The sequence below is a fragment of the Lissotriton vulgaris genome, chromosome 4_1 (assembly GCF_964263255.1).
Source record: "Lissotriton vulgaris chromosome 4_1, aLisVul1.2, whole genome shotgun sequence".
Lineage (NCBI taxonomy): Eukaryota > Metazoa > Chordata > Amphibia > Caudata > Salamandridae > Lissotriton > Lissotriton vulgaris.
The window spans coordinates 1,233,735,592-1,233,749,627 of NC_141691.1; positions in this window are offsets into that span (position 1 = coordinate 1,233,735,592).

The window sequence follows — 14,036 nt, forward strand, 5'->3', positions numbered from 1 at the left end:
AACATACATTTAAAGTTTGCACTAATGAGATAGCCTAAAAGTAATCAGTATACATGAATTAATAGCACAACTCAAATCTACATCTAAATCTTGTATAGCTGTTCCAATATACCTAATTAGGCAATTTGGCGGTGCTGACACTCTAAGGTAGGTCAGTTCCTTCTGAAGCCAGGACATTGGAAGTTAAGACAATTTGAAAAGTCCAACATATTCCTTGCAATATAGTCAGTTGATGAGTCCTAGAAACTGGGTGAAGAAATACATTTCATGTGGATATCTGCTTCACAATCTCTGCATAATTCAAACTCGGGTTTCCAAAAGAAAGCTTGTGAGTTTCTCACTGCAGGAGCAAGGCTATGACATATTACATTCACCATCCAAAATCATATAACGATCAGAAACAATATTCATACTTAAATGCAGTTTAATTTTGCGGTACATCTATTTCGGACCATCACCTATAAAGAAAGTATCATGTTGTCTTATTCCCAAAATGTAAAAAAACAAAGCTCAGATTAATTTACCAGATGAATGGCCTGGTAAAAGCATCCTCTAAAGTCTGAAAGACATGATTAGGATCCTCAATTTTTTGCGATTTCATTTTCTGCCTCCCAGAATGAAAGTACCATGAAAAAAGAAATCGGGGTTGTTAGATCTAACAGCATTATGTGGTCTTCCTCAAACTATTTGCCTACTTGCCTCGTATTTTCGCTGATTCCTTTTTTTTGGCCTTAGGACTCTGAGCACTTTACCGCTGCTATTCACTGCTAAACTTCATGTGCTGTCTCTCCTAAACATGGTTTGATTGAATTATCCACAACTGGCACATTTAATTTACCTGTACATCCCTAGTACAGTGCCCTGCATGTGCCCAGGGCCAGTAAAGTATGTGCTGTAAGTGGGACTGCTGCTCCTTGCTTTTCCCACCCACTTAAGTTGCCCTTAAACATGGCTCAGGTGTGCCTCTGCAGAGTGTGTATGTACAGATTACACTTGTTGACTTGACATTGAAAACCCCTTGCCAAGTTTTAACACTCTTCTTTTATTGCATATGAGTCACCGTTAAGGTAGGCCCTAGGAACCGACAGGGCAGGGTGCTGTTTAAATAAAAGGTTGGGCATGTACTTTTCAGTTTTACATGTCCTAGAAGGGAAAACTCCCACATTAGTTTTTTCACTACTGAGAGGCCAACCCCTCTCATAGGTTGACATTGGGGAACCCATATAACATTTAATAAGCAGTAATTCCTAATTGAGAGGAGGTAGAGTACCTATGACAAGTTAATGATAAATCCTCTTTAATGGTAAAGTTGTATTCATCATTACTATTCTGAAAAGGCCAATTTTACTAAGCTAGGCATTTTCCTGCTCTTAGTCATTAGGTGTCTTCTACCTGTCTCCGATCACTGGCTGGTCTGGGTAATAGTTCCCTCTGTGTATTCCCTATGGACAGCCACATACAAAGGAAATATGGGTGTGACTTCATGCATCTTCCTGGGAGGAAGGGAGGATGGGAGGGAGTAGAAGAGCACAGCCTAAAATTTACACCGGAATAGGCTGGCTCCTGTCCACACAAAAAAAGGGCAAGAAGAAAGGACCTATGTGTACTCCAAAGGCACCCTTTTCAGAGGCATAGCTCTGTAAACTCAGTACACTTCTGGACCTGGAACCAACTTGCTAAGAAGAAGAAATGCTGATCTAAGGACTGCCATTCCGCTGGACTGCTACTCTGTGTTGGCCCGACTAGCCTTCTGGGACATCAAAGTCTTCCATCATGCCTCTGTGCCTGTTTCATTGGAAGTGGACCTTGGTGTTTGCCAACACATCCTCTGCTGCGATAGCAGAAATGATGCATCGCCGCTGTTGCAGGAACAAAACTAGCATATTGCACTCTGAATCAGTGCATTGCCATCGGAACAACCGCATCGGAAACACAGCACCACTGCCACAGCTCAGGGACAATCGACGCACCCTTCGACTGCTTGGGAATCCTTATGCATCTGCTTCTGCTACTGCACATCTCTGAACCGCTGCTTCATCGTTAGAACTGGAGCAGCAGCATCATTGCGTGTAGGAAACCAATGCATTTTCTCAAATGTGGGATGGACATGATGCATCCCAAGGCTGCACCTGCATCTCATCATTTGCGACCAGGATGAAGGTACTTTTGCTCATCTGGGTCTGCTTGGGTCCTGTATCCTGCCCACTTTCCATCATATTCAGACTGAACTCTTGATTTTGTCGTACAGCGGGACCAATTTACTCTTTAGGCGCTTACTGCTTCTAAGCGCTTTTTTTGTATTTAATCTTTAAAAATGCCTATCTTGACTTCTATTTAATGAATTATTAGATTTTTGTTTTTGTGTTCTTGTTTTTTTTATAAAACAATAATATAATTTTCTAATCTGGTGTGGTGTCTTTTTGTCGTGTTCTCACTGTATTACTGTTTGTACCCCGAAACCAGTACCCGGATGCTTGTTTCCAGTCCAGGGAAGACCTGGCTTGGCAGGTCGGGATGGACTGTTCCCATAAGGCACAGGGTCAAGACTGATTTGCATATGGCTGGGTCTGAACTGGGGTGGCAAAGTGAGCTAAGGAACGGTGATGGATTCAACCCAGATCTGTGACTGGGGGTGAGAGTCTTAAAAGTTTCAACTCTCTGTCCATCATCTCCTTGTGTTTAATCAGTTCACGCTAAGTTGGCAGGCTATACTCAGACGTGGGTCCATTGCTCACTTTGCCACAGTATTCAAATTAGCCTGGCTGATGAGAAGTGTTACCTCAAAACCAGTCCCAGGATGCTTGTGTCCGGTCCAGGAAAGACCTGGATTGGCAGTTCGGGCTGGACTGTTTCCATGAGGCACAGGGTCAAGGATGAACTGCATATGGCTGAATCTGAACTGGGGTGGCGAAGTGAGCCATAGAATGATGATGGATTTAACCCAGATCTGTGACTGGGGGTGAGTGTGAGTGTCTGAAAATTTTCAGCGCTCCGTCTATCTTCTCGTTGTGTTTGCACTATTTGATGTGTTGCACAAATACTTTAGCTATTGCCTTTTAAACTAAGCCTGACTGCACTGTGCCAAACTACCAGTGGAGGGGCACAGGTTAGTTTATGTTGCATATTGTTGTGTTTCTATCTAGGACCCTAATTCGATATTCCCGATTCATGCCCCGATGTGGTTATAATCAATAATATCCTGATAAAGACATAAGAATCATATCCATATTCAGTAATAGCCCATGCAGTCCAAAGCACAGCATGGCTACTCCCATCGACTCCTAGAAAGCACAACGCGTTCTTTAAACAAACCAAGCCTCCAGCAGCCCGGGAAATCCCCCCTGCTTTTGTTTTGATTCGATCAAGAACTCCTGAAGTCCAGAAAGAACTGTTAGTTCTAAGTGAGGTCTTATGTCCAACCTTACGTCAAACCGGGCACCTTTCAGGTAAAAATATGCCAACAGTTGCCTTAAGCAGACACACGGTGGTTTGGAGTAGAGCGGCCATTTACTTGCCCGAGAGCCCCGCTGATGCGAGAGCCCACGGAAGCCACCCCTCCCGTTTGACGCACTGAGAGAGACGCTGTCTTTTTCTCCAGCCGAGAAAATCCAGCTCCGGTGTTTCCAGCCTAGCCTTGCGGATTGCTGGGAGATCGAGTCCTGAGGAAAGAGATACCAGACCACACACGTTCTATTACCAAGGTACGGAGCTGACTAAACCCTTAATAGAGTTCTTGATGCAGATTCTTGGCAAAACAATCAATTCAATTCAAAGAGGCTTTATTCGAGCATTTCTCATGAAAGCACAATACATACAAAATATTAAAACAGAATTAAATGATTGCCTCAGACAGGTAAAAACAAGAATTTTTGGCAAAGAATCATATACATGTAAGCAATATTAGATGATTGCCTCCGACAAATAGGAGCAAGAATTTTTGGAAAAGATCATGTTCATATATATACAATTAAAAATAAAAACAACATCAAGTATCTTATGATAATAGGAGGGAGGCAAGATGGCCGCTTAAGCATTGTAGGTGCTAGTCGCATTTCGACCCCTCTCCAACCCATGGATAGTCCCAGGCACCTGACGGGCTTTTGAAGACAGGATGCAGCTGAGTTTTTGGAGTCAAATTGAGTGCGATAACAGGCTGAGATCCGAGAAACAAAGCGGAGGATTTTACATCTTCAAACGTGTTTTTGCAAAAGCGAAGTCTCTGATCGCCTCGTTCCTAAAGGTTATCGAGGCAGAGATGGCAACCCGAGGAAAGGATAAACAGCCCACGCCTAGCGGCTTAACTAAAGAAACATGCCAGAAGGATTTGGGGAGGACCGGCATCATTCCGAAAACAAAAATGCCACCCCCCGGTAAACGATCGACACCTACAATATCTACGGCGTCTAAAGCCCAGCAGCGGAAAATGGAGAAAGCCAGCGAGAGGGACAAAGAGCTCAAGCTGAGCAAAGACACTCGTAGCGGCAACAACAATCAAGCGGGAAGAGATCTTCCGGATAAAAAGAAAAATGATCCCACTTACCGACAGCCCTCAATGTCAGAAGTCTTCGGCGTCAAGGCATCCCCGGGGGCTTTAGGAGCTGGCACGGCAATCTTGACAAACACAGCAACCCCTCCGCCCGACGGAACAGGCAGCAGCGTCCTCGAGGACGCAAGCGGAGGAGTTGCCAGGCAACCAGGTCAAACAGTTCTAATGCTTCCCGCGGAGCGCCCGTTGGCAAGCTGGTCGAATGTCGCTGGGAGAGATCCGGAGCAGGGGGGCAAGGGGAGCCATGAAGAGCGCTCAGATGCAGAAAAAGAGGTGAGAGAAACCGCTGGCGGGGCTGGAATGACGGAGGCTTTGAGCACCGGGCAAATGTTAGAAGCTCTACAAGAGGTGGAGGCTGAGATTTTAGAGGAGCAAGCCCAACTTGTAAGAGATATACAGAGAGACAGCGCTATGAGCCCCAGACCACAGAGAGGGCAAAACGAGCAGGCAGTCCCTGACTTTACAGAGGGAGCAGAGGGGGATAGGTTTTTCTCAGTCCCCGAAGAGTCGGAATCCCCGATTACAAGCAGCGAAGAGGAAAGAGATTCGTCAGACTCATGTTCAAGCTCCAGCGATACTGGGGGCTCCAATGGGAGAGGTACGCAAAAAAGGCGCAAGTTGACATCTAGAAAAACAGGCTCCCCTCTGAGCTCGTTTAAGAGTACTCATAAAAAACTGCTATGGGACAATTCTGCTACCTCCAATATGTACAAAGAAGACGGGCAAGATATTCAAAGTGAAGGTGGGAAGTTGGATATAATGTTTGCTACATTAAAGCAAATGCAAACAGAAGCCAGAGCTGAAAGTCGGAGGGCCAGGCACGACACCAAAAAAATTCAAGCATCAATCAGGAAAATAATCAAAAAGTTTGAGGAAGTGGAGGAGAGAGTCATAGGTGTTGAAGAGAGAACGGGCAGACTAGAGGATGAAGTTACAGACTGGCAGATAACTAGAGAAGAGCAGACGAAGATTGTGGAGGATCTACAATGGAAGGTGGAGGATTTGGAGAATCGCCAGAGGCGCAATAACTCTAGACTCCTTGGAATTGAGGAAGGGGCGGAGGGGCAAGACCCCAGAGGCTTCGTCATTAAGTTGTTAAAAGGAGCCTTCCCGGAAGTGCCATGGAATTGGGAGCAAGAAGTACAGAGAGCCCACAGGTTTCCGCTCACAGTAAAGAAAAGAAGAGATGAGGGTACAGGTACATTGCCAAGGGCTATTTTAGTATTCTTTGGAAACTTCTTAGCGAGACAAGAACTGATGGAGAAAGCCAGACCTGATTCTAGGAAGACGGTCGAAGGAATAACATTCTTTGCTAGACCAGACTTTTGTCATGTAACTCTGGAGAGGCGGAGGAGACTTAGACAATTGATCGCAGCATTTCAGAGCCAAGGCGCAGAGGCATACTTGATGTTCCCAGTAAGCATGAGCGAATTTTGCGGATCTCGCGTTCGCGAATTTTGCGGATTTGCGGATTCGCAATCCGCAAAATCCGCGAATTCCCGCGAATTTGCGGATTTTTTTTTTTTTGTGTTCGCCCGTGTTTCTGCCAGTTCGCGAGGGTTTTTACAATTTCGCAATTTGCGAACTTACCTGTCGGGTCGCAAGTTTTGCGAACTTGTTGTTTCTACGTGTCCAACCTGTTTGGGACACTCTTCTTCATCACTGCCACTCTCTGTCACCACTGCCACTCTCTGACTACTCATGCCACCCTCTGGCCCACCCATGCCACCCTCTGTTTCATCACCACACCCTCTGGTTGTCCAGTGTACATTATTTTCGGCAAAGCAAAGCACACCTTCCCTGCCTCAAGTGACCTGAATTAATTTGGGGCTGATTAATGTGTCACAGAATATTTTTTTAGCTGGCACCTGCTTCCTTAGTGCGCCCTGATTAGTGATCTTTTGCACTTGCTAAGTGCTTTCATTGTTGCAAAATTAGTTACAACACCTGCCCTGCCCCAACTGACAATAATGAATTAGGGGCTGATTAATGGATTTTAACTTCCAGCCTGGCTCCTGCTTGTCTCCCTTAGCTGTAATTCATGACCTTTGTGGCATATGTGTAACTATTCTGAGGTTCAGAGCAGGGTCACATAATAGTTTCAACTGGCAACTGAACTCTGGAGGGGCCCCTCAGGAAGCACTACAGGAAATGGCTACTAATGATGTGCCTGAACTTTTGAACCTGGTAAGTAGTTACTTTCAGTTTTGCTTAGATCGTATTTCTGCAATTTCGCACTTATTCGCGGGGCGCGAACTCACGCGAACAGTGCGAGCAGTGCGAGCAAAATCCGCTGCTCGCGGATTTGCGGATTTTGCAGGAAATTCGCAAATCTCGCGGATTGCGGATTTCCCGAAAATCCGCAAAATCCGCGAGCGGAACGGATTTTCCGCCCATGCCTAGTTCCCAGCAAAGCTAAAAGTCATTTCAGGTGGTAGAATTAGAATGTTCTTCTCAGAGATTAAGGCAGGAGAATTTCTAGAAGAGCTAAAAGAACAAGGGGGAGTAAGAAGGAAGTAAACAAGAGTTTATATAGAAAGGTGAGAAAAGGTAAAGAGTAAAGAAAAGGTAAAGAGTAAGGGGAGAAGATAGTTAACTGCCTGGGTGGTAGGAATTTTCATGGGGAGAAGTTATGTATTGGGGAGGAGAGGGGAGCGACGCTTCAATGCTCAGTGGACACGCATAGGTCAGGAGTGACCTATTTGGCTGTCGTTGGGGGGGTGGGTCAGCAGTCTGGGAGGGGGGGCTATAAAAGGGGGGGGTGGCGGGGGGGGTTGAAGCACGGGTGACGGTTGGAGTAGTAATACAGTACAGATTTGCAAAAGCTATAATGAAGAGAGAAAATGTGTGATTAACTTTGAGATGACAGGTGAAGTGATGGAAAAAGTTAACTATGAGTTATGGCAATCAGGATAATCACCATTAACATCTGTGGCCTAAATAACGGGGAGAAAAGACAAAAGCTGGCTGCTCTACTACGCTTCTGGAAAATCGATATAATTTGTTTACAGGAAACACATGTAGCTGTCAAGGATAAGTTTATGTTGGAGCAAATGGGTTTTGAGGTTCTTGCTTATACAGGTCAGGAAGGGAGATGCAAGGGAGTGGCAGTCTTGGCGAGAAAAGGTATTGCGAAAGTTAAAAAGAAAAAGGAGGATTGTGATGGGAGATGGGTAATACTTGATATGAAAACTACTGCAGGAAGATGTACACTTATCTCATTGTATGGTCCAAATGATGACGAACCTGATTTATTTGAATTTTTGGATAGGAATTAGCATTATGGCCAGAACCTGTGATATGCTGCGGGGACTTTAACATTAACGGTTTGGATGGCCTTACTGATAAGAAGGGGGGTAGATACCTTGGAAGGAAAAAAAAGATATGCAGAACTGTACAAAATCTTGTTCGTCATAATGCGCTGGTGGATATGTGGGCGGGAGCGAATCCAGTGGGTACAGGCAGCACTTTCTATTCAGCTCCACACAAAACTATAGCGAGATTGGATTACTTTTTTATTTCTAGCTCACTTGTAGGCAGAACCAGAATAGAACGGCTCCCCAGAATAGTGTCAGATCACAACCCGTTGGTCCTAAGTATAACAATCCCCCAAAATAAAGAAATACTAAGATCTACATGGGCATTCGAACGAGGGTTGTTGAAAGAGAAGGAGTACATTACAAGAATGAATGCTTGGATAACACAATTCTGGGATATGAATAGGTACTCGGCCTGGTATGGGATAGCTTTAAGGCAGGTATAAGAGGGGAGACACTAAGTTACACAATTGCAAGAAGTAAAAGGGAAAAGGAGAAAACGGAAGAGGAGATTAGAACCTTGGTGGCACTAGAAGAAGCTCTAGGGGATGCAGTAAGTAGGCAAGAACCCTTTGAACAGATCTTACTGGCTTTGGAAACACAGAAAGCACAGAAAGCAGAAACAGGCACTACATTGGCGCAGAAGATAGCAAGGAACTGCCTAGCAAAAATAGAGAAGTGCCACGAATTTTATGAGAGGGTTGGTCATCTGCTGGCAATTAGAACCAGACAAACTTTAGCAGCAGGGGAGATAAAAGAAGTCAGGGATAGTACTGGGACAATTGTAAACAAGGTGGAGGAGGTACAGGAGGTGTTTAGGAGGTTTTATGAGGTCTTATATGAACAAGACACAAGCACTGGAAACATAGAAGAAGAAAGTACGGAATATTTATTACAAAGGCCACAGGCTGGGTTAAGCACAGATGAGAGGAATAAGTTAGATGAACGGTTAACGGGCCAGGAGATAAGAGATGCAGTAGTTAATTTACCATCGGGCAAAGCAACAGGACAAGACCAGATACCTGCAGAGTTCTACAAAACCTTTTGGGATGTGGTAGGTAAGGACTTGTGGGCAATCTGTTGTCTGGCACAGGGGGGTAGAATAGTTCCACAATCATGGGCCAACGCGGACATTATAGTGATCCTAAAAAAAGATAAACCGCCAACAGATCCAGGCTCATATAGGCCAATTACTTTGTTAAATGCTGACGCTAAGATATTTTCCAAAGCATTAGCTAACAGGCTGAGTAAGGTTATAGAGAGAGTGGTATCCCCGGCACAACATGGATTTATACCTGGTAAAGGGACTACCCAACATACCAGGCAGATGATCACTATTTTAGATGCAGCAGAGGCCTCTGGGGACCCTGTTGCGGCGATTTTTCTGGACGCCGAGAAGGCCTTTGACAGGGTCTCTTGGGCTTATTTATGGAAAGCTATGGAATGGGCAGGTATAGGTAAGGGATTTATTTCAGCAATTCAGGCACTTTATAAACACCCTACTGCTAGGATAAGAATTAATAAATCCTACTCAAAGACGGTTCAGATTGGGCGTGGGACCAGACAGGGATGCCCAGCCTCGCCTCTACTATTTGCCATATATCTGGACCCGTTTCTAAGAAGACTCACAGATAATATCAGGATCCCCCCAGTTACATTGCATGAGAAAGACTTCAAACTATTTGCTTATGCAGATGACGTGGCTATCACAACATCAGCACCGGAGGGAGCGCTGACAGAAATCGAACAGGAGGCGAGAAATGTTGGCGCATTCTCAGGGTATCTCATAAATAGAGGGAAGACAAAAGTGGTACAGAATAGATTCTCAACATTTGTAGACACAAGAGTAGTCCCGGAAGCAACGTAATTGGGAGTCAGGGTGACCGCGGAGTTAGGGAAACTGGTAGGGATTAATATGGAACCACTGTTAGGGAAGGTTAAAAGAAATATGGAGAGGGTTAACAATTTACATCTGACATTAATGGGTCGTATTAATTTTATTAAAATGGTTACTTTCCCAAAATTTCTATACTTGTTTAGAGCAATTCCCTTATTTTTTGATGGCACATGGTTTAATAGAAAAGAAGCAACAGTGAATAGATTAATTTGGGCACAGGGGAAGACACGTAGGGCGTATAGATTTCTGACACTATCAAGGGAGAAGGGTGGTTGGGGGGCACCGGATTTTAGATTTTACTATTGGGCGGCAGTTCTGCAATACTCCAAGGGGCTTTTAGGAGGAAGTGATCATCAGGATGAGGGAGCATGCCCAGAGAACATCTACAAAGCACTGCTGGGAAAAAAGGCAGAGAATGCCCTAGTCACTACAGTGGATTTCGCCTATTTCAAGCATACAAGGTTCAAGACTTTGAGTGCAGTATACAAAATTTGGAGGGCAGTCAAGAAGAAGGTAGGACTGGGATGATATAATAGATACCTGAGGTTATACACGAATAGCGACCTTCCGGTAGAGATTTTTAGGGATGTCGTTATGAAAGAGTGGGATGGCAGAGGAATTAAGAAATTAGGAGACATGTTGGATGTGAAAGGTGAGTTTTTACTATTTCAAGATATCCAATATAGATTTAAAATACCTGGGAGCAATTTCTTTAAATATTTACAAGTAAGAAGCTACTTTCATACAAAACAGGGGGGATCAGTAGGAATGACAAGCTGCAGGATAATGGATTATTTGGGGAGCAGTTTACGGTGCTCTATTAGACAATTGTACGCAGAATTACAGGCATACAAAACAGATGATAGGGAGAAATATAGCAATAAATGGGTGGAACAAGTAAGGGCCCATCCTGAAGCTCTTCAACTATCATTAGATCTAGGAAGAACCATTCTATGCTCAGCAACATTACAAACCCAACATTACAAGACTATTTATTCGTTATACCATACACCAGCTAGAATTGCACAATGGGGGGGTAGCACCGGAATAACTTGCCCACGCTGTAACTCAATGAGCGCTAACATCATTCACATGTTTTCACAGTGTCCACAGCTTTATACTCTAAAATTGGCAATAGAGGTATTTTTGGAGAATTCTCTGGGGTTAAAAGTTAAATTAACGGATGAATTGACAATACTAGGCATCAGTTTAGGAGATAATAATATACATCCAGAATTTTTGTTTTTGGTTACAGCAGTTTTTAGACTTATTATTGCGAAAGCCTGGAAAGATAAATTGGCACCGACGTTTCAGATGTGGATAGCAAAGATATTATACATATATAATCTGGAGAAAGCTATTTACGATAGGAAAGGCAGAAGGGCAAGAATATTGGGGGGCAATATCTGGCTCCCCATCGAGCAGTGGAAAAGCAGAAAGATCTAAAAAAAAAAAAAAAAAAAATTATGGGAGTTGACATACTTCTTTGTTTTATTGTCTCCGGTTACTTATGGGTTATGTCAGTTTCTGTTTTGCCTTGTTTTTCCATTTCTATGTTTTCCTTTTTTTTTGTTTTTGTTTGTTTTTCCAGGTATGTAGATGGTTGTATTATATATGTATAACTGTGAAAACTCTGTACTGTAAAAACTGTATTGTAGTTAACAGAAAAAGTGGAAGAAAATAAAAAAAATAAAAAAAATAAATAAAAAAAAGTATCTTATGATAATAAAACTCACCCTCTATAAACAGTTACTCGACTATCAATTTATTCCTAATAGACCATGCCCACCCTGAGGTAATATGAATTTTTATGGTCAATTGTGTCCCCTAACGTAGACCCCAACGGCTCCATGTACGTGCTTCAAGTACATGTATGTTCCCTCCACTTCCACTGAATGGGTCGAATATTCAGTTCCTAAGTATGCCTTGCCACCGTCTTTACATGGTGCACTTTTCACGTTTTCCTGGCTCTGGCGAGTTAGGCCCCGATTTCTGCCATCGAGCTTTTTCTGCCTTCTGCCTCTGGAAGCTGCAGCCTGGACCTGCATCTGTATCCCTGACCTTTGTCTTACTCCCTGCGCGGCTAGCGGTGCCTGGCTCGGCCTGCTTGCCTGCCAAAACAGTATTCAGCCTTCAAGTTATCTGCTCCGCTCCTCGAAAATACATTCCTGTCTAGTAGTTTAGGTAAACATCCTTCCCAGCTGCAGAGCAAAGGGCCCGGCCTTTCTGTCTCCATGCAAGTAATTCATAGCTCCCGTTACCATGGTAGGCCCATGGCCCCTTGCTTTACACGTAGACACGTAGTCGCATATGCACGCACTAGCAGTCAGTATAGAATAGCCTCTGCCCGAGAGACCTTTCGTTCTAGATAATATAGTTCCTCAAAACACAAGATACCAGATATGATTTGGGATTAGGTTGTTCTGACACGCCAGACTTCTGTCTCCCTGTATAGCGCAAATGTCAAGTCCCCTTCACCCTCCAGTTCCACGTCAATTACACGTCATGCTGCTGCACGCACATCTCTGCCACATATTTCTGCTGACTCTGCAGGATTCTTCTATGGATCCACCCACCTGTGACCCTTCTTTATGATGTTTCTAGCACACACCTCTGTGTACGCCCTTGTGCACGCCTTCTGTTACGCATGTGTGTTCTTATCTCATTTCTCTCAGCTGTTACGCCTTCTGCATCCATCACCACTATATGCATTGACTATATATATGATATTCTGTTAATAAAGCATTGTACATGTCCATGTCCATTCCCTTCCTGAACCCTTGTGGTGATGGAACATGATACCTGGTTCGAACCAATTCCTTTTTAAGGAATAAAACCCTTATAACCTCAGATGCCACGAACTCTGCCTCTCATTTATTTGACTGAGTTATTCTCATTGAACTTTACCGCATAGAAATTAAGTATAGGTAATTTTATTTACCACATAATTGGTGCCCGAATAGGGACCCCTCCCCCACCTTACGCGCCGGCGGTGCGTTGCAGGCCTGGTCCCCTGCCACAGCCGTGACAGACAACTACGCGTACCCGCAGGATTTCCTGTATCTCCCTCAGGCCAACGGAGGTGACTGAGGCTGCGATCGACACCCAGACGAGGCGGTGAGGAGTGCGGAGGATCCCGACCAGAGCCCAGCCGAGAGAGCAAGGTCCGAGGTATTCAGAGGCCCACCAGTTCCGAAGTTCCGAAGTACCTACGTCACGAGTCGAGTCCAGTCCGGTCCAGTCCAGTGTCGAGTTTCCGAGGCCTTCCGTTCCGTGCTTCCCGGTGAGTACCGTTGCTGGGGACGCATCTAGACGGGTGCATTAATTTGTGTCCGGTCAAGACGGGTTTGGGTACACAGATCCGGTCTGCACTGTTTAGCAGTGTATCTGTACTGTTTAGCAGTATATCCAGTATTCAGCTATTAAGTTATTGTTCGTTGTTCGAAATGTTTCAATGTGTTTTAAATGTCGTGGTATGAGTGATTGTTTGATTTCCATTACTGTGTTTATTGTATTAGTGGTGTCCAAATCCGAGTAAATATCAAGTATCAAGTACCACGGCTCAAAATGCCGCTGTTTTCTAAACTGAAACAGATAGGAACTAGGAAAGGAATACTCGAGGAAGCTGTTCCCATCCCACCCAGGGACACTCCCGGATATTTTATGTACCACAAACACGGCTTAGATGCTGTATTATATCTCGACTTGTGGGTGGACTACACCAAAGATCTAGCAGAGAATCAGAGATGGCCCGTTACAGGGACATGGGATGCCGAGTGCATCTTGAGAGTAGAAGAAGCATTATGGAAAAAGAAAGCCAGACAGTCACAGAAAGATGCCATTGAATTATGGCTTAAAGAATCGCATAAACGCACAGAGAAAGCACTCAGAAAAGCAGAGAGAAGTAAAGAGGATTCCGAAAAAGCCAAAGAAAAAGAACTACTAGAAGAAGGAGAACGAGTTAGGATAGAACAACACGATAGACGTAGTAATGCTATTATGACAGGATTGTATCCAGTCCTGGCCGAGGGCCTGCCCAAGGCGACCCCGGAAGTACCGAAAGATCAGCCCCCTCCATTGGTTCCGACTAAATTACGTCACAAGACCGCAGCAGAGATTTTCCTTTCTTCTTATTTAGACGATGTAGCACCCGCATACACCAATGTTCCACCTGCACCTATACCACCCACTAATAACCTTCCCCAACGACAGACCACTCCTCCACCACTTCCTGCACCCCCCATTAACCCTATTAATCCGCTTAATCCTTTCGGGC